The following is a 27,207-nucleotide window of genomic DNA, read 5'->3' on the forward strand; positions in this document are numbered from 1 at the left end:
TTTCTTCTGTTCAAGGGGGGGCACTGTGACCTTCCACTACATATAAATGATTATGTTTTTCCAAAGGAAAGGTTTCAATATCTGTGAAGAAAGAGTGCAGAAAACAGGGTTGGTTCTGGATGCACTGAAATCTAACGTCTTCCTAAACATGCTGAGGATGAATCTAGCATCTCAATTCAAACGACCTCCAGTCCCTCATTCCTGAATTCTCTCCCCTCCTCTTACATTGTACAAAGATGCACAGGGCTGGAAGGGCTGGGCAGGGCCCTCTGATTTATCGTTCTGCCTCTGTCAGTAACTTTAAGTCATCCCAGTGAAGTAAGTTCCTCCTATTTTTAAGAACCAGAAGATGGGGCGCCTGGGTGGCTCAGTCGGTTAAGCGTCCGACTTCGGCTCAGGTCACGATCTCGCGGTCCGTGAGTTCGAGCCCCGCGTCAGGCTCTGGGCTGATGGCTCAGAACCTGGAGCCTGTTTCAGATTCTGTGTCTCCCTCTCTCTCTGTCTCCCTCTCTCTCTGCCCCTCCCCAGTTCATGCTCTGTCTCTCTCTGTCCCAAAAATAAATAAACATTAAAAAAAAAAAAAAAAAAAAAAAGAACCAGAAGAGGATGTTCTTCAACATCTCTCAATCATACATTCCTTGTCTGGTAAGACTCACCCCAGAAATGCTTCCTTAAGCTAAACTTCCTAAACTAAATTCCTCACCTGCAATTTCACAGCTTTTTACTTGTTGGATTGCCATCAGAGATTAAGAATCCTTAATCATAGCCCTTCAGAATTTTTATCTGGCAACTCTAACTAGGTGAGGGGTCATCTAATCCTCCTTTGCTAACACTGTGCTCAGCGACCTAGGAGCTCAGAGACTGATGGACACTCTTTCTAGGTCTGGAAAATGAGGAGAGTAATATTCGCCTCTCTTCTCCTTGCATGCACCTTGTAAAGACCCATAAGATAATATGAATAAAATAACTCGGGGAAATATGAACAAGCTCAGGTTAATATTAACATCCTTTTCACTTTTCCCTTGAGTCTTTGCTATCATCCAAGGCTTCTCTGCTCCTCTAGCACTGGCTTTGGCATCTCATAGCATTGCCAGTAGGAGCCTCACGGTCTTCCAGTCACCCCTGCTCTGCCCTCTGACTTGCAGCTCTGTGCAACCCACAGCACCGATGGCTCGGTCTGAATGGATTCCTTGGGGTTGGTCTCTTCCTTTACCTCCTTTGTAAACTGCTGAATCCTTACAGACATGTGGTTCTCAACTGGGGGTGTTTCTCCCCCTTCCTCCCTTCCCAGCAGAGGACACTGGGCAATTTCTGGAGTAATTTTTGGTTATCATAGTAGTGGGTAGAGGCCAAGGATGCTGCCAAATACCCAATGATATAAGACAGCCCCCCACCCCCAAGAATTGTCTGGCCCCAAATAGTTGAGGCTGAGAAATTCTGTTATATATTAAAGCTCACATATTCTTTTTTTAAAAGAGCCTTATCAAGGTCTAATTGATATACAGGAACATAGATATATTTAAAGTGTACAGTTTGATGTGTTTGACATCACCACATGTGAAACCATCGCCACAGTGAAGAAAACAAACATATCCATCACCACCAAAAGTTTTCCCTGTAGTTTTGTAAGTTAGCCCTCTGCTTTCCACCCACCCCACCCTCTCCTACCCAGTGAACCACTGGCTTGCCTTCTGTCACTCTTAATTAGTTTGCATATTCTAGAACTTTATTTAAATGGAATCATATACTTGTTTTTGTCTGGCTTCTTTCACTCAGTGTAATTATTCTGAGATTTATCCGTATCATTGCTGAATGAGTTACTCTTGAAAAGGAAAGATAAGCTTATGGTTGAACAAAGGGATATGACCTGTAGGCCCTAGGTCACTACTACCCACTCCTTTGATGATTTGCTTCCTATATGGGATACCTCACTCAGCTGTTGTATAGCTTTTTGTTTCTGTTTTGTTTTCAGTCACTTTTCTTATCCTGGTCCTCAAGACCTGGCCAGTGAGACCACCTGGCCAGTGGTCTTCTAATGGGAGACTTCTGATTTCTAGGCTCTGTTTCCTTTAATTCATGAAACCCCATTCTTTCCCCTTCCCTCAAGAAAATCCCAGAGAGCTAATATGTAGGATACTAGTTTGAGAAATACTGCCCTGACATAGCTTTTTTTTTGTTTTTAAATTTCTACATTTCAGTTTTTATGCACATGCAGTGCACATACAGAGAAATAAGTCTTGACACACCATCTCTAAGTGTCCATGCTTAGCTGGTTTCCCCATATTGGTGCTCGGAATCTTTCCTGGAATGATATCCAGTCTAGGTATCAATATTTAGTAATAGCAGGATGGATTCTTTAACTGGGGACATTGTGAAGACCATAAAGAAATTAGTTGACAATAGATGAACTCACATATAATTGAGAATTATGTGTATTTTTCTACATGGGTAGCCTAGACATACTTTTATATAGCAATGACATATGTTTTTGGGGTGATATTCTTGAATAAATTTCAAGTTGCTTCTTTCAAGATAAATGATAAAATATTTATTCTTAAGAAAATAGTCCTCTTTTTGGTCTGTTCTGTAATTTTCTTTTCCAACTGTTTCCAAATAGCCTGATCCTATAGCATGTGGCCTATTCTTATCTCTTCCCACACAGTATGGTGTGGCGTGATTATTTCCTCATATTAATATTTGTACTATTTTTCTTCATCCAGCTCTTGGTTTTTGCATCTGCAATGGTTCTCCAGGTTCATTTTAAGTATCAGATGTCATTATTATGGCGTGGATGTTTTGCTCTCCTCCACACACGATGCCCTGCCCTTGGCAGCTTGTTACTTGGAAAGGCTTTCTTCTGTCTATGGTGGTCACTGGTCATCTTGCAAACTTAGTGTTCATTCCATTTGGTAGCAGCAATCTGCTTTCTTTTAGGCGAACCCTCTGTCCCCTCTTTAATGTGTTTGGTTAACCTATTGGTCTAAGTACTCTTTGGCCTTCAACTCTCTTATCCAAGAGGTGGCAAGCACATGACCTGGGTTAGCTCCATCAGACTCTTCCCTGGGAGTTTAGTCTTCAGTGGCGAGTGGTGGCTGGAGCTGAGTCATTCTTCTTTCATCTGTGAGATACTGACTGAAATTCTTGGAACTGTTCCTTTTCTGTCCTTCTTGAGGACTGCTCGTTCAGATCTTTCTTCAGTTCTAGGACATTACCCAATGTCTGTTGTCCCAACAAATTATTATTATTATTCTGTCTGTATTTTTTAGAGTCAGTTTCAATTGCTTACAATTAAAGAACCCAATCATATGCAAAGTATCTCTATTTTTCTTTCCATACATGGTCTTTTCTGTCCTTTGTTCCATTGCCCCAAAGTAGAACGGTCTGCTTCCTCCTTTTAGTAAGCAGATTGACTTCCTAATTGTGCACTGAATAAGAGACTGCCCCGACTGACCTTGGTGACCCCACTGAAGAGACTGAGGAATGCCCTCAAGAGCAAGAGGAATGGAAAGGTGATTTCTCTGGAACTCCAACAAGACACCAGGACTGGGGGAAGACAGTGAGAAAGCCCTGTGAGGACTCGGGCTCAGCAGCATGAGAGCACCTTGCCCAAAGCAGTGGCAAGATTTCAAGGGAGGGTGAATGATCAACCTTCAGAGCCTAGCTTTAGATCCCTTAGCTCTCAAAGGCAAAAATTCCTTTACGTTTGGTTGGTCATTGAAGCAGAGATACCAGACTTCATAGTTCACTGTGGAGTTCAGCAGTGAACATGATGATAGAGGTCCAGAGGCCCTTACCCTGATTTTCTGAGCACCATGGAAGGATACTAGATTCTGGAGAGACGCTGAGGAGGAAGGAGACCCTGGTAATGCCGGAGATCAAAATTCTTGCAAGTCTAGGAGGATGAGAAGTCAAAATGGAAATTAATTTGATTTAATAAAAATAAAGAAGTAGGTTTTTTTGGTATCCCTTAGTTTGTAGACTTGAGATTCATAATGGCTATAAGCCCTTAAAAAATTCTCACCCAGAGATTAACAAGTGTATTGAGTGCCAATTCTATCCCAAACATTAGCAAGACTCTGTGGGTAAAGCAAAGACATAGGAACTTTGCCTGAGTCTTCCAAGAGAATACAGCCAACTTGGAGAGAGAAGACTCCAATAGCTTGGAGGAAATAAGATACCTTTATAAGAGATAGTCATCAGCATCTAACAACATTTTAAGAGCTGCCACATGTGCTTAATTGGCAAATGAGTGGCCTGGTCAATAACAGCATGAATTCAGTGGTTGTAACATTAAAGGAAAGTGGGAGGAAAAAAATAATTTAATGCTTTTTGTTCCAGTAAGGGTGAGTGTGCTCGGTTGCTTGTTCTGAGAAAAGGAACAGTTTGTTCCTGCATCTCACCACTTCCCAGGGAGCCATGCTTTGCCAGCCCGTGGTCTCAAGGGTCCCTCTTGCAGAGATGGGGGTCAGGCTGACTGGAGCAGTTTGCAGAAATCAAGCAGGCTGATAATGCGCTTAAAGATGTTTTCTGTTTGTCCTTTTTCCCTGTCTTCTCAAATACACAGCACTTGTCCAGGTCAGTGTCACAGGAGCTTATGTTCCTTTTAAGCAATAAGACCCAGCAGGCAGGGGATTGCTTCGGGATTAGGGGAACTCAGATTGGCTTTGTATGTCAGGGACATGGGCCTATTCTTCCATGCCAGTATCCAGCACAAGGTTGTTTGAAAGCCTTGCTTAAAAAACCTCAAGTTATGGCCAACTTGGAGCTCTGGGCTTTGACGTAGGCAAGGTGAAGAGATCAGATGAAGTTCCCTGTGAGGTTGGGTGGTTGAAGAAGGGATTTGAGAGTCATGTCAGTGCAGAGTTTGTTCCAGGATATTCTTGGATTAGACATAACTCCATTTTGGAGCTTGGTGTTAGTATCTGTAAAATGACCACCAGAATACAGATAGAACTTTAATCAAAATTGAAATATCCTACATTAACATATTAAGGAGTGGCCATTCACTTTACAACAAAGATTGTTCCCTTTATAAGAATTCAAAGTAAAATCCTTTTACAGGACACTTGCCTTTTATTAAAAAGTGGAACATGATTTGCAAAATGTGTTTGTATTTTCAGCTTTGAAGGGAAATCTCAGTTGCAAGAAGAGAGTTTCACATGTTTTGCTCTATTCCTTCACTCTTCCACCCATCTCCTCCTCTTCCTGTGAAAATTATGAGGATAATGTTTACATGGTGCTTAACAGATGTTTAAGATCTGAGCTGAAAAGTCCAAACTGGTGGTGTATTCATCAGCAAAGACGAACAGGGGTTCATCCTCCAGTGGCTTCTAGACTGGCAGGGAATAGAATAGGTCTGGGTTCTGGTCCAGGCCTTATCTCTAAATAGTGGGGTTCCTTTGTGACAAGTCTTAGAATTGTAGAGCCTTTGTGTTGGGACAGAATTAGAGGTCATCTAGTGCAGCCTTCTTCTGACAAAGGCATTTCATCTACAATATCTTTTTTTTTTTTTTATTTATTTTTGGGACAGAGAGAGACAGAGCATGAACGGGGGAGGGGCAGAGAGAGAGGGAGACACAGAATCGGAAACAGGCTCCAGGCTCCGAGCCATCAGCCCAGAGCCTGACGCGGGGCTCGAACTCACGGATCGCGAGATCGTGACCTGGGTGAAGTCGGACGCTTAACCGACTGCGCCACCCAGGCGCCCCTCATCTACAATATCTTAACTGATGAGTATCTAGTCTCTTTATTTTCTGGGCCTCAGTGGGCCCGTCTGTAGGACAAGGGAAGTTGATCTTCAATTTGAATCAGAGAGCAAGGTGGGAAGGGGAGGTTTGAGTGAGTAGAAGCCAGGATTCTGAAAACTAAATGACATCACAATCTAGCAAAGGCCAAGCTCTCCGAATAAGAACTCTTAGGGAATTAAATATGCATTCATTTGTTCTGCACAGGTGTACCCTCCTGTGGTCAATAGTGAGGAAAAGTTATGAGACTTTGAGACACTTGCAGTGTGGTCTGAACTTCCTACAGTTCTACTGCAACATGTTTAAAGGGAGGTAAGCAGTGAGTTTCCTGCATGTTTAAGCTGAATATTATTACAAGGTTGAGCAGCCTCCACTGGCCTCTTCTCTCTTGCTTCAGGTCTCCCTGCCCCCTTCTTTTTACAACATGCAAACCTCAAGGGCATGCAGTTGGGTCTGGCTGAAATCAGCTGAATGTTTACAGGGTTTATCCAAGGAAGAACCCTTGGGTCATTGTCATGGCAATTTTGATAATACTGACAGGGTGCAGATGTGGCTGTCCAGGGCAATCCGAGAATGCATCCTACCCTCCAGCCTCAGCCACTGCTTGGGGCAAGTGGGGCTTAATAACCATTTTTTTTTTTTGCATTCTCTGTACACACACAAAAAAATCAAATATTTCATTTAGAGTGAGAAAAAAAAACTCTGTAAAGACTGAATGAGTCACTGGTAGAACTGGACAAATAGGTCATTTCTGCATAACTACATTGCTTCTTTATTGTCTGTTAACATGTCTATTCATCCTCTCCAACCAACCCCCTCCTTCCCTGCTGCACTCAGATCTGGATATGGACTCTGCAAGACCAGGGATCTTTTCCAGTTCATCTTCTGATGTCTCCAATGCCTAGGTACTTAACAGAAATCCAGCAGTGTTTGCTGGATGAATGAAGAGCTGGGCATGTGATGGTAGAGAGATGTGTTAGGAGACTCCTGGTGGGCAGAGACTGGATGAAGGTAGAAATGAGTGGTGTGAAGAGGCAGGGGCTTCTGGTGCAGATGCCAGGACAAAAGATAGAAGGGAGTGAGTGTAGCTGGTGAGGCAGGATGAGGATGTCACCCCTTCAGTGGCAAGGCCTTAGCCAAGGCTTTTGAGCATGGAATCAACACCATGAATATCAATGCCCAGAAAAGTAGAAGTTAGTGTCAAAATATTTGGAGAATTAGATAGAGTTGGAAAGAGCTTGGGGGCAGAAAGATCTGCAAGGAGGGTGAACTTGTTTCCTTGAAAAAGTACAGCGTGAAAAAGGCAGTGCTAGGGGAGCCTGAGACCTGTTATTGCAGGCCCATTTATCTGGCCAGGAGTGGAGCCAGGACAAAGATGCAAATGCCCAAAGAGTTGGGCACCAACTTGTACATGAGTGTTCGTAGTAGCATTATTCATACTAGCTAAGAAGTGGAAATAACTCAACTTTCTATGAACTGTTGAGGGGATAAACAGAATGTGGTATATCCATTTAATGGAATATCATGTAGCAATACAAAGTAATGAGGTATGGAATCATGCGACAGAACAGATAAAACTTGGAAACGCTCTGCAAAGTGAGAGAAGCCAGTCACGGAAGACCCTGTGTGGATTTATTCTATTTATATGAAATGATCGGAGTAGGCAAATCCATAAAGACACAAAGTAGGTTAGTAATTGCTGGGGGCTGATAGAGGGAGGAATAGGGAGTGACTGCTAATGTGTACAGGGTTTTCTTTGGTTGGGGGTGATGAAAATGTTCTAAAATTAGATTGTGGTGATGATTACTTTTTGAATATACTAAAACCCATAAAATTATACAGTTTAAAAGGGTGAATTGTATGCTATGTGAATCATGTCTCAGGTGCCCTTATTCCCACCTGCTGCCCAACTGACTATGGATGGATTTAGAATGGCATCCACTTTCTTAATTTAGTCCAAGACACTTCTTGGCCTGGGGCATTTCCTTTCTGAAGGGCTTACAGCTAGGGATCCTGTGACTTAATGTGAGTGTTTTATGAGTGAGTGGGGGCAGTCCAGTGATTAAGAGCACCATCTTTGCAGTCAGAGAGACAAGAGCTCTGATATTTGCTACTTATTCAACCTCTCTAAGTCTCAATTTCCTTATCTGCCAAATGGAAATACTTTGCGTACCTACCTCTTAGATTTGATCTGAGATGTATATGGAGTTTGTAAACAGTGCCTGGCTCATGAGTGTTCAACAGCAGCTGTTGCTATAATTAATGATGATTATGATGGTATAAATGCTCCAGCCTTCACTCTCCCTGATGATTATCTGACTTGATGCTTCGAGTACATTTTGGAGAGCAAGTAAGTGGCTTTCGACCCTGGAGATAAAAGTGGAAGACCGAAAAGAATAGAAAAATTTATTGACAAGCTTGTGTGGATATGCATGGAAAAATGAGCTCTTGTATTTGCATTTGATTTAGTTTCTCCAGTGAAAAAAATACTAATGAATATGATTAAATGGCTGTGCTTAATCCTGCAATTTAAGAGGGAAAAGAAGTCATTAGCAAGTTGATTCTTATTACTAATACTCAAGGTAATCAGCCTCAATTGCAGAGACTGATTAAAAGTAAATGTCCAAATGAAAACACGGGGCTTAAATTAATGAAAGTTGGAGCCCCAAATATTTAAGATAGTAATCTGTGGTTCCACAGTAAGATTAAAGCGATTAAATTATTGGCCATATTTGAACAGGAACATGTGTATATTTTGTCTTTGTCTCTCTAAATAAGGATGGGGAGTGGAGATTTCCAAGCCTCATGCTTCAATAAAAACTTTTCATTTTTCTCACTCAGATATTAGCTGTTTCATTCAACTTTTATTCTCTCTCTGATAGTCACATGACTTAAAAATTCTGATAAGACTTGATAGAAATGCCTCACTGAAGACTCCTCTGAATCAGGTCACCATCAGTCATTACTTACTGGTCTGCACTTTTACATGAGATAAAATACTCAGAACTAACTCACACATTAAATAGCAGATCCTAGCAGGACAGTAAGACTCTTGACAGAAGAATATTTCCGAATTTTTGGCCATGCTTCTCTTCTGTCACCAGCTAAGATATCAAACTGTTCAGTGCTGGAATACTTTAGTTTTAGAAATATGTGTTTTGTAGAAAATGAAATGATTGCAAGTTAAATTCTATTTTAAGTGTTGTAAGGTAGCTTTCCCCTTAAATTATCTGGTAGATCTTTTAGAAAGAGCTGCCAAGTGTCCTCTGTTTCTTACCTTCAATTGTTCCCTTTCTACTGCCCTCTTTTTTAATTCCTGGGAAGGTGCTCTGGTGACTCCAGCATCCATTCCTCAGTCCCTGACCACTACCATTCAACTCTCTGTTTCTGTGAATTCAGTTTTTCTTGGATTCCATGTGTAAGTGAGTTCAGATAGTATTTGTCTTTCTCTGTATGACTTACTTCACTTAGCACAATACCTTCAATGTCCATTCATTCTGTTACAAATGGCAGGATTTCCTTATTCTTTATGGCTGAATAATATTCCTATGTGTGTGTATATATATATATGTGTGTGTGTGTGTGTATATATATATATATGTATATATATGTGTGTGTATATATATATATGTATATATATGTGTGTGTATATATATATGTATATATATGTATATGTATATACATATATATACATATATATGTATATATATACTACAATTTCTTTATCCATTCATTTATTGATGGACACTTAGATTGTTTCCATGTCTTAGTTATTATAAAGCTGCTATTAACAAGGGAATGTAGCTATCTTTTTGAATTAGTGTTTTTGTTTCTCGTATCTTTTTAAAAATAGCCATTTTAGGGGTGTCTTGGTGGCTCAGTCAGCTAAGCAGCCAACTCTTGATTTCAGCTCAGGTCATGATCTCACAATTTGTGAGTTCAAGCCCTGATATGGGCTGTGTGCTGACAGCACAGAGCCTGCTTGGAATTCTCTCTCTCCCTCTCTCTCTGCCACCCCCTCAAAATAAATAAATAAACTTAAAAAAAAAAACAAAAGAACTTGTCTATCCCCTTCATTTAAAAAAATAAATAAAAATAGCCTTTTTATCAGGTGTGAGGTGATAACTCCCAGCTTTAATTTGCATTTCCTAATGATTAGCGACGTTGAGCACCCTTTTATGTACATGTTGACCATTTGTATGTCTTCTTTGGAAAAATGTCTATTCAGTTCCTTGCCCAGTTTTAAATCAAATTGTTATTATTTGTTATGAGTTATATGAGTTCCTTATATATTATGAATATTAACCCCTTCTGAGATACATCATTTGCAATTTTTTTCTCCCATCCAGTAGATTGCCTTTTCATTTTGCTGATTGTTTCTCTTGCCTTACAGAAGCTTTCAATTTGGTGTGGTCCCATTTATTTATTTTTTGCTTTTGTTGCTTGTGTTTTTGGTGTCATATCCAAAAAATCATTGCTGAGAATGAATTAAGGAGCTTTTTAATTTTTTTCCAGTAGTTTTACAGTTTCATGTTTTATATTTAAGTCTTTAATTTATTTTTGTAAGTGGTATAAGATAGGGCTCCAGCTCATCGCCCTTTTCAGTGTTTCCTGGCTACCCTCTACTCAACTTTTCCCATTTCTACCAACTTTGTAGACAAGTCATGTGAACTCTCTCAGTCTCATTTCAAATGTAAAGTAGGCATTGTATTGATGATCTTCTGGGTAATTGTGAGGATTAAACATATTAATCCTACATAAATATATGTGTAACAAGCCTAGCGCAGCACTAAACATATAGTACACACTCCATAATTGTTGTTTATTTCCTTTCCATTTTTCCCCCATTAAAAATTGCTTTCACAATAAAGCATTAAGGACCAGTAAGAATGTTTAATGAGTTACTATTCTTTGTGGTATTTGCATGTTATTCTATGTAATTAGTTCAATCAATCATACCTCATTCCATATCAGTGGATATTTTTTGTGGGCCCCTGTATTCCAGAAACTGTATTAACTTTAGCACTTAAAAATTGAGCAACAAAATATTAGGGGTCCAGTGTTCCTGAAATTTTACCTAGCGAGTTTGAACCTAAACACACAGACCTGGTAAGATACTTGAATTATCTTGGTAGTATGTTACAACTCACATTATCAGGCTATCTTTCCTGTCTGAAAATTGCACTGTTTGGTGGAATGCCTAAAAACGGTCACCAGAGTTGAGAACTTTACCATCTCTGAAGGCAACGATGGAAAGAAACAGACTCAGGAAAGGCAGCTCACCAAGCAGAGCAGTCTCCCCAAATGTTGCTGTTTTGTCTTAATAGGTCTGTGTTTTTGTAGCAAACCTGTCTGACAGAGGTGTGTTCAACATCATTCTCTAAGGATCCTGAACTTCATGATAAAACGATTCAGAATATCTTCTGATGAGAAGCACAAGGAGGAGTCAGAGATTTCCTTGGGGCTACTTAGCCATAACAGAGATAGGACCATATGCAGAACTAAGAGAATTCAGGAGATAACATATTGAAGGACTGGGTTTGCAGGAAGGGTATGGATGATTAGAGCAGGGGCACAATCCTGGATTTCTTAGCACTTTTTAATCCAAAGAGCTAAAGAGCCTCTCAGCCTGCTTATGAAGAGAACTGGCATAATTGCTACCCCCTTTATAGGCGAGGAATTGGGAAGCACAGATTCAAGGCCTCTCTTACCTGGCTCCAGCTTACCTGTTCCTCTTTATCTTCAATATTTTAGTATCACCTCGGCAGCAACCATACCCCCCTTTTTTATCATTCCGCAATTATACTAGGATCCCTTCCCAACTCTGTGTGGAGGAGGGAGGTAGACTAATCCCAATACACAGATGAGAAAACCATGGCTCAGGACTCAAATGATTTGCTGAAGCTCACCTGCTTAGTCATGGCATGGCTGGGACAAATTTAGGCTTCCGGACTGCCAGTCCATTTCCTGATGTCCCTAACCTCCAAACCTTAGGGAAATGTGAATTCTAGGAAGCCCCCTCAGTGCATGCTGAATCTCTACATCCAGACCAGCAGATGGAGCAGGTGGAAGAGGAAAGGGAGCACTACCTATCCATCAGGCTCCATTTACTCCTTACCCAAAGATTCTTCTTCTAGCAACTTAACCACTTTCCAGAGTCAGCATTTAGTGATGGTTGTAAAAACACAAACAATTTAGCACAGGACACTCTGAACTATAAACTCTGGTAAATAGGATTGGGGGAAGATTTAAGTGGAAGGGACAGCTGCTATAAAGACTTAGCAGGAATTCATTAGGCTCCACAGATAAAGCAGATAAAAGATCCATAACCACATACAGGAAGTGAAAGGAAAATCCTAAATCATTAAGATGCAATGAGGTCCTGCCACACTCATTAATCAGATCATCCTCAGGGGTCATGGCGCAAGTATTCAAAGGGACCGACAGAAGGAAGGCTCCTACACCCACCATTTTCCATGAGAGCAGGGTCTTATTGGCATGTGTGGATGTGTCAGAAATTTTATGTTATCTACCAATTTCATCTATCATTTCTCTTCTGATTATTTCTGTTTCCATGTACTAATATTTGCTTTCTTGCTCTTTCACCCTTTGTTCCTTCCCTTTCTCCTCTCTCCTGTCCCCCTTCCCTCCCTTTCAAAAACTCCATTCTTTTTCTTTCTTCACTCACCTCTGTCTTTACCAGCTCTTTCCCACCTTCTCTCCCTCCCTTCTTATTTCTGCCCTCCTCAGACTCTGGGAGGACTTGCCTTCCTCCTCTTTCTCATCCTTATCTCCCACTGCCCTACATGCTCTCCCTGTGGGATTCACTGATTTCCGATTTCCCTGGTGGGCTGTGTGCAGGCTGGGGGTGGGGGCAGATGCACACAGGACTGGCTCTCTCTTTCTCTTTTACATTTCTTTCAACACTTTTTTTGAGAGGTGTGGAGGTAGAGCATAACCTGACCAGTTAATTTGGTCCAAAATTGTTTGCTTTTATCATTAAACCAGATGTCTTCAGATTTCTGTGTTAAAACCAAACATAAGATAGCTGAGAAATATCTCACTGTTTCTTTGGAAATTGCAAGGGACACAAGTGAAACGAATATTAACTGTTACAACATGCAAGGTGCCTATTTCTCACCTCATGCTGTTTAGCACAGATTTTTGTGAAGAGAATGCCAGTATGGTTTTCTACTCCCCTATTCTCTGAACTTCCCTCAGAAGAGATGTAACAGATTCTCAAGAATTGAGAATATTTTATTGCGATTTTTATACAGTTTTTGAAGTAATTGCTTGTAAGTGGAAACAAAGAACTAAAGAACTTTGGAGCAAAGATGTGTCACTTTCAATAAATCAAAAAAGAGGGAGAGTGAGTGTTATTAAGAGACAGAGGGAAAACTGCTTGGAGGACAAATTCTGCGTGCGCGTGTGTGTGTGTGTGTGGGCATGTGTGTGCGTGCACAGTGTGTGTATGTGTGTGTATTTGTGGTGTTTGTGGTGTGTGTGTGTATGTGTATATTATTTCTGCAAAATTTTGAAGATCCATTCCAGTTTTCTAAAATTGCTGGTGAGATTGTGGTATGAATATCTGTACCTCCTTTTCATAGGAACGCTCTGGATGCACCCTTCACACGTTCAGCCACAGCAAAAAGTAATTTTACATACACCAGGGGGCTGCAATTTGAGCACTGTAATGATTAGTGATTTCATCCAGTTGTGGTTGACCCCCTGCTCATTTTTATATATTAAATGTTAAAAATGTTGAGAGTGCTGGTTGATTGACATTCCAAGGGAAACTTTTGTGTAGATAAAACATACCGAGAAAAGCCAGGGTGCTGGGAAATTCAGGGTGAAAAAGAGAGAGAAATAAAGAAAGAAAAAGAAAATAATCATAACAGAAAGGTCCCTCAAAGTCTTTCTGAATGTGAAAAACGTTTACATACTTAGGCTGTTTGATGTGTTAATTCCTATTTAATGGGTTTTCACCTCCTCCCCAGTGCCATTCTGGTGCTATACCCCTCCTCTCTTCTCCCCTGTCATCTCTCTCCTGCTTCTCTTTCTCCTCTCCTTTCCTTTCTTTCTTTCCTATTCCTCCAGAAAGGAGCTATAAAATGCTTTCCAAAGAGGCAGGCTCTCTAATGGTGGCTGGTTGCCATGGAAACACACAGTTTCCAAGACCTCAGAGTGATCTGGGGTCAGAGCCTGCTTGGGTCAGAGGCCAAGGCTGCCCCTGAGACTTCTGGGTAAGGGGAACCAGGAGATATAAGGTCATTTGAGGGGTAGGTCAGTGTCCACAGAGAAAGGCTAGAAAGATGGCATCTAAATAGTTATTTCTTCTGTCTCACACTATCCACAATTACATTTGCTTGCTGTTAGTAATATAGATGAATGCAGCTGTGAGTGTAAGGGGTTGAAAAATAAGAATAATTACTGTGTTTTTCTGCTGTTTTCTTACTCTTCTCTATTTATAAAATGATATGGTTCATGTCTCTGAGGAAGGGTCACAGTTAGAAGAAATTTTTTTTGCCAGCTATTAACAAAGAATGGGTATTTTGGTAGAATAAAAAAGTTCAGTTTTATAGATGCCAAAGTTGCCTTTGTTTTCCCAAGTCAATAGCATCACATTTTACAAAACACATCAAATTTTGCTGAGATTATTTTATTATGGCCCAGTATTTCAACCTAGGTAACAGAGGTGTCATCTGTGTCCCAGAACAGGTTTCCAGAAAGCTCAGTTTTCCTCTCTTGAATCTGAACACAAGGATGCAGGCTTTCTCTCCACTTCCCCATACAGCATTGAGGGCCACACCTGTCTTGGAGGTTATGTACCACCGTGGATGGGGGCAGAGGTAATGGGCTAATTAGATGAGGAGGGAGCAAAATTCACTAACTCCTCACCTTTATTTAGTTTGGGGAAAATCACCTCTCTTTTGATTTTTCTCAGAGATACTCCTCTCTCCTTTTCTTGTTCTACCTCCTTGACCCCAAAACCAGTTATCCTGCTGTTCATTCACAATAGACCCCAGAAGCCCAAAGCCCAAATCATTCAAAACTGGTATTTTTTTCCTGGTAGCAAGAGAGGTTGCCCTTCAAACCATCCTAGAAGATGAGGGAAGTTTGTACTCCACCCTTTAGAAAAACAGCAACAAAAAAATGCAGTCAGGTTTGCAGTTAAAACAGATCACCAGTATTTTGACCATATAGTCTGTAGAAGAATACACCCCTTAACATTGTGTCTTTGTAGCTCCTTCTATCAAGAGGTAGGGTCTGTTTCCCTACCATTTGAATCTGGGCTGGCCATATGATTTATTTTGACCAACAGTCATGCTGGCAGTGATGCTGTGGGATTTATAGGCCTAGACTTCAAGAAGCTTTGCACCTTTGCTCTCACCCTCTTAGAAAACTGCCCTGAAGTTCTCAGGCAAACTAGCAGGATCTAACCTCCTGGAGGGTGATAGGCCACCTGAAACACAGATGAGGTGTCCCAGTGGAGGTCCCTAGGCCTTTCGGCAGCAGGCAGCCAGCACCAGTCCTCAAACAGGAGTGTGAGGCAATCCTGGATATTCTATGCTAGTTGAGGTCCCAGATAACAGCAGTTATATGAGTGAAGAACTGCTTATTTGTGCCAGGTCCAAATTGTTAATCTACACACTCATAATCAAATAAAATTGTAGTTACTTTAACTCACTAAGTGTTGGGGTTGTTTGCTACACAGGAGAGGATGTCTGATATAATCATCCATCACTCATACCTATTTCATCTCCCTGTATGTTTCCAATATAATTTTACCATAATTTGATACCATTCATATTCATTATTTTCATAATTGATAACTATGTGACATTGTTCAGTTTTTCAGCCAAGCATTGTTATGAATGCCTTTCCTTTCTTGTCCAACTTTTGGTTTTCCTATAGTTTTTTTTTTTTTTTTAATTTTCCTTAGCTTTCTGGTATCTTTTGCTAAGTCTTCTCATATCCTTCAATAGCTCTGTAAAGTGACTCTCAATCCAGTTTTTCACACCATAAACCTGACAGAAGATCTAGAAGTTTTATTTTCTTTTGGAAACCTCCCTCTCAGAGCCTTTTATGCTTTTGCTTTAACTGGACTTGTTGCCATCTAAAATGGCTGCTCAACTCCTGTCTTGGGACTTACTCTCCTATCATATTGTGGATTCTATCTACCTCTCTTGCCCTGAGTCCCCAGTCTATGGCTTCCACATATTCTCCTTTTTTTTTTATAGTAACTTTTATGTTTTTCAGGAACTTATCCTCTAGTGGTTTTTTGAGAGGTGTGCTTAGGAGGTCTATTTTTTGAGACCTTGAATGTAAGGAAACATTTCTACCTTTACTCTTGATCAAAGTTTGGCTGGGTATAGAATTATAAATTGGACATTATTTTCTTTGATTATTTTGAAGACTTACCTCACTATCTTCTTGTTGATAGTATTGCTCTTGAGAAGTCTGATGCCATTCTTATTCTCAATTCTTCACACGTCATTTGTTCTTTCTTCCTGGGATCTTTTCTTTATCCTCTGGATTCTGAAGTTTCACAGTAATGTCCTTGGTGTGAATATTTTTTTGTCATTATATTGGGCCTTTATACTTTTTAATGTGGAGACTCCTTTCCTTCTATAATACATATTATAAATTCTTGTATTTTTTTCTTTGATAATTTCCCTCCCAGTATTTTCTCTATTGCTTTATTCACAATTCCTAGTTTGGGATGCTGGACGTCTTAAATCTCTTAGTTTTTATTGATTTGTCTTTTTGTTTATGTTTTATGAGCTATGGTATGGCCTGAATGTTTATGTCTCTCCCAAATCATAGGTTGAAATCCTAATCCCTAACATGATGACATTTGGAGGTGGGGCCTTTAGGAGCTAAGTAGGGTTAGATTAGTTCAAAGAGTAGTCCCTCATGATGGGCCTAATGCCCTTATAAAAAGAGGAAGATACAAGAGAGAGCTCTCTTTCTCCACATGCACATACCAAGGAAAAGCCATGTGAGGACACAAAAAGAATATGGCTGTCCACAAACCAATAAGCAGGCTTCTGTCAGACACTGAATCTGAAGGCACTTCGGTCTTGGAGATCCAGAACTGTGAGAAATAAGTATTTGTTGTTTAAACCACCCACCAGAACTAAGACAAGATATTCTTAACTTTCCTTTGTAGCTCCTTTCTTTTTTTTTTCAGTGTTCACTAACTTTATTTATCAATGTCATGTACCTCAAGAAAATTCTCAGATTAATCACTAAGTCAATTTCTAAGCATATAATAAACTATTAGTTAAAATTTTCATTCAGGAAAGAGATTAATCAGTCACATATATGGATTTAATCCACCAATGAGTCATGAGTAAATAAGACTCATTTCAAAAATTCATTTTGCCAACCATTTGACATGTTTTGCACCAAGGCACAATGTAACCATTATAAATGATAATATTTTCCCACTTTTTTGAAATAAAAGGAAACATTTAATAAAGGAAACACAGTATACATTTCCAGACCTCAGATTTAGTCAGAGGCACAAAGCGTTTTGTTGAAAGGCTATGTATTTATGTCTCTTTATGGAAATGTCAATATTGTCCAGCCTAGACCACTAGGAACACCCCTGTAGTTGAATAAGTTGCAGTAAAGGTGAACACATACCTTGGGGAAACCAATGACTGCCCCTGTAAGGGAGCGTTAGAATGTATCTATTATAAGATATACACTTCAGCTGGGTAATTTGAGGGAGGGTCTAAGGAAGTGGAGTTTGCTCTAGATAGGATGCTATCAGAAAGGGATGGTAATTGTATGATAGACCATTTCTTTCTTTTTATTTTTTTTTTAACAGTTAAGAAGTACTTTTTAAATATCAAAGATGTGCCAGCAATAGTTTGCCAGTATGGAAGGCACAAAGTGGCCTACAGCATGATCTTTGTAAAAAAAAAAAACCCCAAAAAACTTTCAGTAATGTATGTATGAAGTGTTAAGACAATCTTTAAAAAAATTTTTTTTTTAATGTTTATTTATTATTGAGAGACAGAGAGACACAGAGTGTGAGCAGGGGAGGGGTAGAGAGAGGGGGAGACATAGAATCTGAAGTAGGCTCCAGGCTCTGAGCTGTCAGCACAGAGCCCGATGCAGGGCTCGAACTCACAAACTGTGAGATCATGACCTGAGCCGAAGTCGGTGGCCCAACAAACTGAGTCACCCAGGCACCCCAAGACAATCTTTATCCACTTATTTAATTGCATTACATAGATCAGCACTGTCCAATAGAAATATAATTGTGAACCACACATGTAATTCAAAATTTTCTATTAGCCACATTAAAAAATGTGAAATTATTTTAATAATATGTTCTAACCAAGTATATCCAAAATACTGTCATTACCACCTATAAAAATTATTAATGAGATATTATACATACCTTGTTTTGTACTAAGTCTTTGAAGTCTATGGTATATTTTACACTTATATCACATTTCAGGTGCTTGATAGACATACACCTAGTGGCTACTGTATTAGTCAGTGTAGCTATACACAATTCTGGAATTAAGCATGACAAGTATGTTAGTAATTTTACTTAAGAAATTACATGTTCCTGGAATGAGAAAAATTGTGAGATTATATTTAAAGTTTTATGACAAATTGAAGTATTCATTTTATTTATTTATTATTTATTTATTGATTGATTTATTCATTTCTTTTTTAATTTTACATCCAAGTTAGTTAGCATGTAATGCAATAATGATTTCAGGTGTAGAATCCAGTGATTCATCCCCTATGAATAACACCCAGGGCTCATCCCAACGAGTGTCTTTCTTAATGCCCCCTGCCCATTTAGCCCATGTCCCTATCCACAACTCCTACAGCACCCTCAGTTTGTTCTTTATATTTAAGTATCTAATGTTTTGTCCCCCTCCCTGTTTTATAGTATTCTTGCTTCCCTTCCCTTATGATTCATCTGTTTTGTATCTTAAATTTCATATATGAGTGAAGTCATATGATATTTGTCTTTCTCTGACTGACTAATTTTGCTTAGCATAATACCCTCTAGTTCCATCCATGTTGTTGCAAATGACAAGATTTCATTCTTTTTGATTGGCGAGTAATACTCCATTGTATATATATACCACATCTTCTTTATCCATTCATCTGTCAACGGACATTTGGGCTCTTTCCATACTTTGGCTATTGTGGATGGTGCTTTTATAAACATTGGGGTGCATGTGCCCCTTTGAAACAGCACACCTGTATCCCTTGGATAAATACCTAGTAGTGCAATTGCTGGGTCATAGGGTAGTTCTATTTTTAATTTTTTGAGGAACCTTCACATGTTTTCCAGAGTGGCTGCACCAGTTTGCATTCCCACCAGCAGTGCAAAAGTGTTCCTCTTTCTCCACATCCTCACCAACATCTGTTGTTACCTGAGTTGTTAATGTTAGCCATTCTGCCTGGTGTGAGGTGGTATCTTATTGTGGTTTTGATTTGTATTTCCTTGATGAAGAGGGATGTCGAGCATTTTTTTCATGTGTCTGTTAGCCACCTGGATGTCTTTGGAGAAGTGTCTAGTCATGTCTTTTGCCCATTTCTTCATTGGATTATTTGTTTTTTGGGTGTTCAGTTTGAGAAGTTCTGTATAGATTTTGGATACTAAACTTTTATCTGATATGTCATTTGCAAATATCTTCTCCCATTTCGTTTGTTGCTGTTTAGTTTTTCTGATTGTTTCCTTCTCTGTGCAGAACCTTTTTATCTTGATGAGGTCACAATAGTTCATTTCTGCTTTTGTTTTTCTTGCTTCCAGAGACATGTTCAGTAAGAAGTTGTTGCGGCCGAGGTCAAGGAGGTTTTTACCCGCTTTCTTCTCTAGGATTTTGATGGCTTCCTGTCTTACATTTAGGTCTTTCATCCATTTTGAGTTTATTTTTGTGTATGGTGTAAAAAAGTGGTCCAGGTTCATTTTTCTGCATGTCACTGGCCAGTTTTCCCAGCACTATTTGCTGAAGAGACTGTCTTTATTCCATTGGATATTCTTTTCTGCTTTGTCAAAGATTAGTTGGCCATATGTTTGTGGGTCAATTTCTGAGTTCTCTATTTTGTTCCATTGAGTGTCTGTTTTTGTGCCCGTACCATACTGTCTTGATGATTACAACTTTTAATACATCTTGAAGTCCTGGATTGTGATGCCTCCAGCTTCGGTTTTCTTTTTCAAGATTGCTTTGGCTATTCGGGGTCTTTTCTGGTTCCATACAAATTTTAGGATTGTTTGTTCCAGCTCTGTGAAGAATGTGGAGTTACTCTGATAGGGAGTGCATTGCATATGTAGAGTGCTTTGGGTAGTATTGACATATTAACAATATTTGTTCTTCCAATCCAGGAGCATAGAATGTTTTTCAATTTTTTTTTGTCTTCTCCAATTTCTTTCATAAACTTTCTGTAGTGTTCAGTGTATAGATTTTTCACCTCTTTGGTTGGGTTTATTCCTAGGTATTTTATGGTTTTTGGTCCAATTATAAATGGGATCGATTCCTTGATTCTCTTTCTGTTGCTTCATAATTGGTGTATAGAAATGAAACTGATTTTTGTGCATTGATTTTATATCTTGTGACTTTGCTGAATTCATGGATCAGTTCTAGCAGATTTTTGGTGGAATATTTTGGGTTTTCCGTATAGAGTATCATGTCATCTGTGAAGAGTGAAAGTTTGATTTCCCCCTTGCCAATTAAAGTTCCTTATATGACTTTGTGTTGTCTGATTGCTGAGGCTAGGTCTTCCAATACTGTGTTGAATAACAGTGGTGAGAGTGGACATCCCTGTTGTGTTTCTGACCTTAGGGCAAAAGTTCTCAGTTTTTCCCCATTGAGAATGATATTAGCAGTGGGTCTTTCTATATGGTTTTTTGGTCTCGAGGTATGATCCTTCTATCCCTACTTTCTTGAGGGTTTTTAATAAGAAAAGATGCCATATTTTGTCAAATGCTTTCTCTGCATCTGTTGAGAGGATCCTGTGGTACTTGTGCTTTTTTTAAATTAATTTGATATATCACATTGATTTGTGGATATTGAACCAGCCCTGCATCCCACGTATAAATCCCACTTGGTCGTAGTGAATAATTCTTTTAATGTATTATTGGATCTGGTTGTCTAGTATCTTGTTGAGAATTTTTGCATCCATATTCATTAAGGAAATTGGTCTGTAGTTCTCTTTTTTAGTGGGGTCTTTGTCTGGTTTTGGAATCAAGGTATGCTGTCCTCATAGAATGAGTTTGGAAGTTTTCCTTCCTTTCCTTCCATTTCTATATTTTGGAACAGCTTCAAAATAATAGGTGTTGACTCTTCTTTAAATGTTTGGTATGATACACCTGAGTGGCTCAGTTGGTTAAGCGTCTGACTTTTCATTTTCGCTCAGGTCATGATCTCATGGTTCATTAATTCGAGGTCCACATCAAGCTCTGCACTGACAGTGTGAAGCCTGCTTGGGATTCTTGCTGTCCCTTTTTACCTCCCCCACTCCCACTCTCTCTCCCTCTCTCTCTCAAAAAATAAACTAAAAAAAAAAAGTTTTCCCCTGGAAATCTATCTGGCCTGGACTTTTGTTTTTTGGGAGATTTTTGATTACTAATTCAATTTCTTTGCTGGTTATGAGTCTGTTCAAATTTTCTATTTCTTCCGGTTTCAGTTTTGGTAGTTTATATGTTTCTAGGAATTGTCCCATTTCTTCCAGATTGCCCAATTTATTGGCATATAATTGTTCATAACATTCTCTTATTATTGTTTGTATTTCTGTAGTGTTGGTTGTGATCTCTCCTCTTTCATTCTTGATTTTATTTATTTGGGTCCTTTTCCTTTCCTTTTTCTTTTTTATAAAACTGGCTAGGGTTTATAAGTTTTCTTAATTCTTTCAAAGAATCAGCTCCTGGTTTCATTGATCTGTTCTACTGTTGTTTTTTTTTATTTATTTCAATAGCATTGATTTCTGCTCTGATCTTTATTATTTCCCATCTTCTGCTAGTTTTGGGCTTTATTTGCTGTTCTTTTTCCAGCTCTTTAAGATGTATTGTTTGGTTGTTTATCTGAGACCTTTCTTCCTTCTTTAGGAAGGCCTGGATTTCTATACACTTCCCTCTTAGGACCACCTTTGGTGTGTCCTAGAGGTTTTGGGCTGTGGTGTTACAATTTTCATTGGTTTCCATATACTCTTTAATATCCTCCTTGACTTCTTGGTTAACCCATTCATTCTGTAGTGAGATGTTCTTTAGTCTCCAAGTATTTGTTGTCTTTCTAAATTTTTTCTTGTGGTTGATTTCGAGTTTCATACCGTTGTGATCTGTAAATATGCACAGTGTGATCTCGATCTTCTTGTACTTGTTGAGAGCTGATTTGTGTCCCAGTATGTGATTTATTCTGGAGAATATTCCATGCTCACTGGGGAAGAATGTGTATTCTGCTGCTTTAGGATGAAATGTTCTAATATATCTGTTAAGTCCATTCAGTCCAGTGTATCATTCAAAGCCATTATTTCCTTGTTAATTTTCTATTTAGATGATCTGTCCATTGCTGTGAGTGGGGTGTTGATGTCCTCTACTATTATGGTACTATTGTCAGTGAGTTTCTTTCTGTTTGTGATTAATTGATTTATATATTTTGTGCTTTCACATTGGGGACATAAATATTTACATTTGTTAGGCCTTCTTCGTGGATAGATGCCTTAATTATGATATAATGCCCTTCTTCATCTCTTGTTACAGTCTTTATTTTAAAATGTAGATTATCTGATACAAGTATGGCTACTTCAGCTTTCTTTTGGTGACCATTAGCATGATAGATGGTCTCCATCCCTTATTTTCTTTAAAAATTTTTTTAATGTTTATCTATTTTTGAGAAAGAGACAGAACATAAGCAGGGAAAGATCAGAGAGAGAGGGAGACACAGAATCCAATGAAGACTCCAGACTCTGAGGTGTCAGCACAGAGCCTGATGTGGGGCTTGAACCCACAAATCATGAGATCATGACCTGAGCTGAATTCAGACACTTAACCAGCTCAGGAGCCCCAACGATCACCTTATTTTCAATCTGAAGGTGTCTTTAGGTCTAAAATGGGTCTCTTGTAAACAGCATATAGATGGATTTTGTTTTCTTATTCATTCTGTTACCCATGTCTTTTGATTGAAGTGTGTAGTCCATTGACATTTAGAGCGAGTATTGAAAGATATGAATTTATTGCCCTTGTGTTGTATTGCCCTTGTGTTGTAGAGGTGGTTTCTGGTAGTGTTCTCTGGTCCTTTCTAGTCTTTTTTGCTTTTGGTCTTTTTTGCTTTATTTTATCTTTTCTCCCTCAGAGAGTCCCCCTTAAAATTTCTTACAGGGCTGGTTTAGTGGTCATTAACTCCTTTAGTTTTTCTTTGTCTGGGAAACTCTGTATCTCTCCTTCTATTCTGAGTGAGAACCTTGATGGATAAAGAATTCTTGACTGCATATTTTTCCGATTCAGCACATTGAATATATCCTGCCACTCCTTTCTGGCCTGCCAAGTTTCTGTGGATAGGTCTGCCACAAACCTGATCTGTCTTCCCTTGTAGGTTAAGGACTCTTTTTCTGTTGCTGCTTTATTATTCTTTCCTTATCTGTGTATTTTGTGAATTTGACTGTGATATCCTTTGTTGGTGGTCAGTTTTTTGTTGAATCTAATGGGAGTTCTCTGTGCTTCCTAGATTTTGATGTCTGTGTCTTTCCCTAGGCTAGGAAAGTTTTCCACTATGATTTGCTCACATAAACCTTCTACCCCTTTTTTCTCTCTCCATCTTCTGGGACTCCTATGATTTAGATGTTATTCCTTTATTTTTAATTTTTATTTTTAATGTTTATTTATTAGAGAGAGAGAAAGAGAGAGAGAGAGAGAGAGAGAGTATGTGAGGGAGAAGGAGCAGAAAGAGAGGGAGACACAGAATCCAAAGCAGACTCCGGGCTCTTAAGCTGTCAGCAAAGAGTCGTACGTGGGGCTTGAACCCACAAACTGTGAGATCATGACCTGAGCTGAAGTCATATGCTTAACTGACTGAGTTCCCCAGGTGCCCCTTGGATGTTATACTTTTTAATGAGTCGCTGAGTTCTCCAATTCTTATATCATGCTCGTTTGCCTTAGTTTCCCTCTTTTTCTTTTGCTTCAGTATTCTCTTCAAGTTTGTCTTCTATATCACTGATTTGCTGCTCTGCCTCGTCCATCCTTGCCACCATGATAACCATTTGAGATTGCATCTCAGTTACAGCATTTTTAATTTCGTCCTAACTAGATTTTACTTCTTTTATCTCGTAGAAATGGATTCTATGCTTATTTTCAACCCCAGCTAGTATTTTTATTATCGTGATTGTAAATTGTGATTCAGACATCTTGCTTATATCTGTGTTGATAATTCCCTGGCTATCATTTCTTCCTGTTCTTTCTTTTGGGGTGAGTTCCTTCATTTCATCATTTTGGAAGAAGAAATTGAATTAATAAAATAAAAAATAAAAATTAAAAATTAAAAATTAAAACGAAACAAAAAAGTCAAATAAAGGAAGCTATATCCTAGGTGTGTTTTGGTCTGGTTGTTGAAGGAAGCTTGATAGAATAGAGAAGAAGGGAAAGAAATAAAAGACAAAAAAAAGGGAAAAAGGGAGGAAAATGTTTCAAAATTTAAAAATGAATATAATAGAATAAAATGAAATGAAGAAAGTAAAATAGAACAAAAATTATGAAAATAAAAAATATAGTAGAAAAAATAATCAAAAATATTTTTTACAAAAACAGAAAATAATTTTTTTTCTCTTTCTGTATTCAAAGAATAAGAAAAGAAAAAGAAAAAAAATTGAATAGGTGGACCAACAAACAGAATGAAATATGAATGAAATTACATCCAGTTTCCCCTAGAAGTTAAATTATGAAGCACTTTATAGTTCAAAAATTAAGCAGGTGGAGAGCCTTGTGGTAGTAGTCCTTTAGAGCTTGGTGGGTGCAGTTGGATGGGGCTTGGTGTAATGGCTCCGTTCTCCACTAGATGGTGCTGCTTAGGTTACTGGAGTGGATCATTGTGGCATGTGTAGGTGTGTATGCTCATGCATGGGAGAGGTGAAAATGGTGTCATTCACCTTCCCAGTCTCTAGCATCAGAACTCTGTGCTCTCACCTACTGGCAATCAAGCACCCCTCCTTTGTCTCCCGCTTCCCTCCACTCCCTGTCTGCGTCCAAGCTGTTAGCCTGCCAGGTGTCATTTTCCTCCCGAATTTTATCTCAGGTGGGGCTGTGTTTCCAAACTCCTCACCTCTGAGGGTCCTGCGACTTGGACCTGCTCTGAACCTCTGGGGGAGGTTCTCACTGGACAATGGCTAGGTGCTGGCCTGCCCTAGAAAAAGTTCATGTGATCATGTAGCAGTGGTGTTTCAGGGATTATGGTAAATCACAACACACATCTGGCTCCAGTCTTCACCGTCACCTAACGTCCTTGTTTCAACATCAGCAAATGTGGCTGTTCTCCAGGGTCTGCTGGGACCTTTGCCTGTGGAGAGGCCGCATGGCCTATACCAAATGTCCTCTCAGTAGGTGAACTGCCTCTCCCCGTGTGGCCCAAGGATCCCTTGGACTTCACTGCTCTGGGGATTCACCCTCCCACCAGAGCTCCACTAGGTATCAAACTGTGGAGTTTCAGACTCTGCACTCCCCCATTTATAGAGTCCTAATGGTATTTAAACCCTCTCCTTTCTCTCTTTCTTGTTTGGTCCCTTATGGGTGTTTCCACTCTTTCTGTTTCATTCCAGCTTCTTTTGGGGGAGTGTTTTTCCTGTACTCTCCCTGCTGTCTCCATCGTGTCTCCAGAAGCAAAAACAACTCTCTACCCTCTGTAACTTCTGTCTCCCCCAGTTCACTTCTCTGCGCAGTGTACCTGCCAAGTTCTGTGACTTAAGTTATTCAGATTATTGTGTTAATCCTCAGATCAATTTTCTAGGTGTGCAAAATGGTTTGGTGCTGATCTAGCTGCATTTCAGGGAGAAGAGAAGCAGAAAACTTCTGTGCTGCTCTGCCATCTTGGCCACCCCTGAAGTATTCTGGTAGAATATTTCAATAAAATCTCATTTATAGGGATGACTGATTGGAGAGATAATGAATCTGTCATTGATAAAGAAGTAATAGTCACTCATTTTAGCCAAGATGGGAGGGATGTGCAGTATTCTACTTCCTTTCTTGAAGTCTAGACCACATATTCAGCTGCCTGCTTGACATCTGCATATGGTTGTTTTTTATATCTATTCTCAAATTCAACCATTTCAGGACTGAATTTATCTTCAGTAAAACTTATTATTGTTTTTCTCTGTCTTAGGGATTGGTACTACCATCTTGCAAGGAAACCCAGCTATCAATGACACCCTTCCTGATTATTTAGCAACCTAAGGCCTATTTATTCTACTTCCTTAATGATTCTTAAATCTATCCACTATTACTTATTCCCACTACTTCTTTCCTAGTTCTGGTCATTGCTTTCTTTCTTGCATTGTGCTCCACATGTAGCTCTGATTTCTGGGTGATCACAATCTAATTGATTCTTCATTCTGCAACTAACACTTGAGATTAAACTCAGATGTGGCTCCCTCTACCTTCCATTCCCCAGACTTCTGTCCTACATATTTCTTATCTGTATTAAACAATTTTTCACCCTGAGTATATAGTTGCCTATTCTCTTGCTTGGCTTCCACCCTAGACCTTGAATGACTTAAAGGCAGGGTAGTGGTTGTTACACAAAAAGTTCACCACAAATATTTATTGCAAAAATCTCTGCCTCCTGAGGTAGAATATTTAGTCTTTGGTTAACTCATTCTGTTAAATATTTTTCCTTCGTACTGAGCTGGAATTTATCATCCTAGAATTTATACTCATTCATTGTAATTATATTCTGCAACTATAAGCCTGAGATTTTCTAGAACATAATATCTGATTTCAAACATGTATTGCTTTTATAAAACATCACAAAGTCTTGGAAGTTTTCAATTTCTAGTATTCAAACCACGTGCCCTAGAATGTCTCTCATATTTGGAAGTGGAACAGGTATTCTTCATCTTGTCATATGTCCTGATTTTTGGTTTGGAAAGTTTGGGAACTGCACAGCATGAAACCAATCTAATGCCTCTGCTTGGAACAGCCCTTCGGTTATTTGAAGTCAACCATTATGTCTCTCTTTTCCCTAGGCTGATACTTTTCAGGTTAACTCTCATGGATTGTTCTTGTACTCACCTTTGGATCTCCATACCCCTATTTAAAGTATGTGGTGACACTAGGTAGTGCTACCTGTGCAGAATGGATCAGACCATCCCATACCTGCTCTAGGCACTGACTTGCTGTTACTACAGCCTAAGTTTCTTTTGCTTTCTTTAGAGGTAGCCACATTATATTTGTGACTCCTAATTTATGCTGTTAGTTATCAAGCCATATCCTTTACATCTT

At 39.2% G+C, this 27,207-nt stretch overlaps 1 long non-coding RNA gene across 1 annotated transcript in view; it reads left to right on the plus strand.

Moving 5' to 3' along the window:
* Positions 1-5,925: 5,925 nt before the first annotated feature.
* The window catches only part of LOC122216042, a 92,371-nt gene continuing 71,089 nt past the window's right edge, over positions 5,926-27,207 (plus strand). Inside the window, exon 1 of the long non-coding RNA XR_006200668.1 lies at positions 5,926-6,056. This is a non-coding gene — a long non-coding RNA (uncharacterized LOC122216042). The remainder of the gene's footprint in view (positions 6,057-27,207) is intronic.

This window comes from Panthera leo, chromosome A3 (assembly GCF_018350215.1).
Source record: "Panthera leo isolate Ple1 chromosome A3, P.leo_Ple1_pat1.1, whole genome shotgun sequence".
Classification (NCBI taxonomy): domain Eukaryota; kingdom Metazoa; phylum Chordata; class Mammalia; order Carnivora; family Felidae; genus Panthera; species Panthera leo.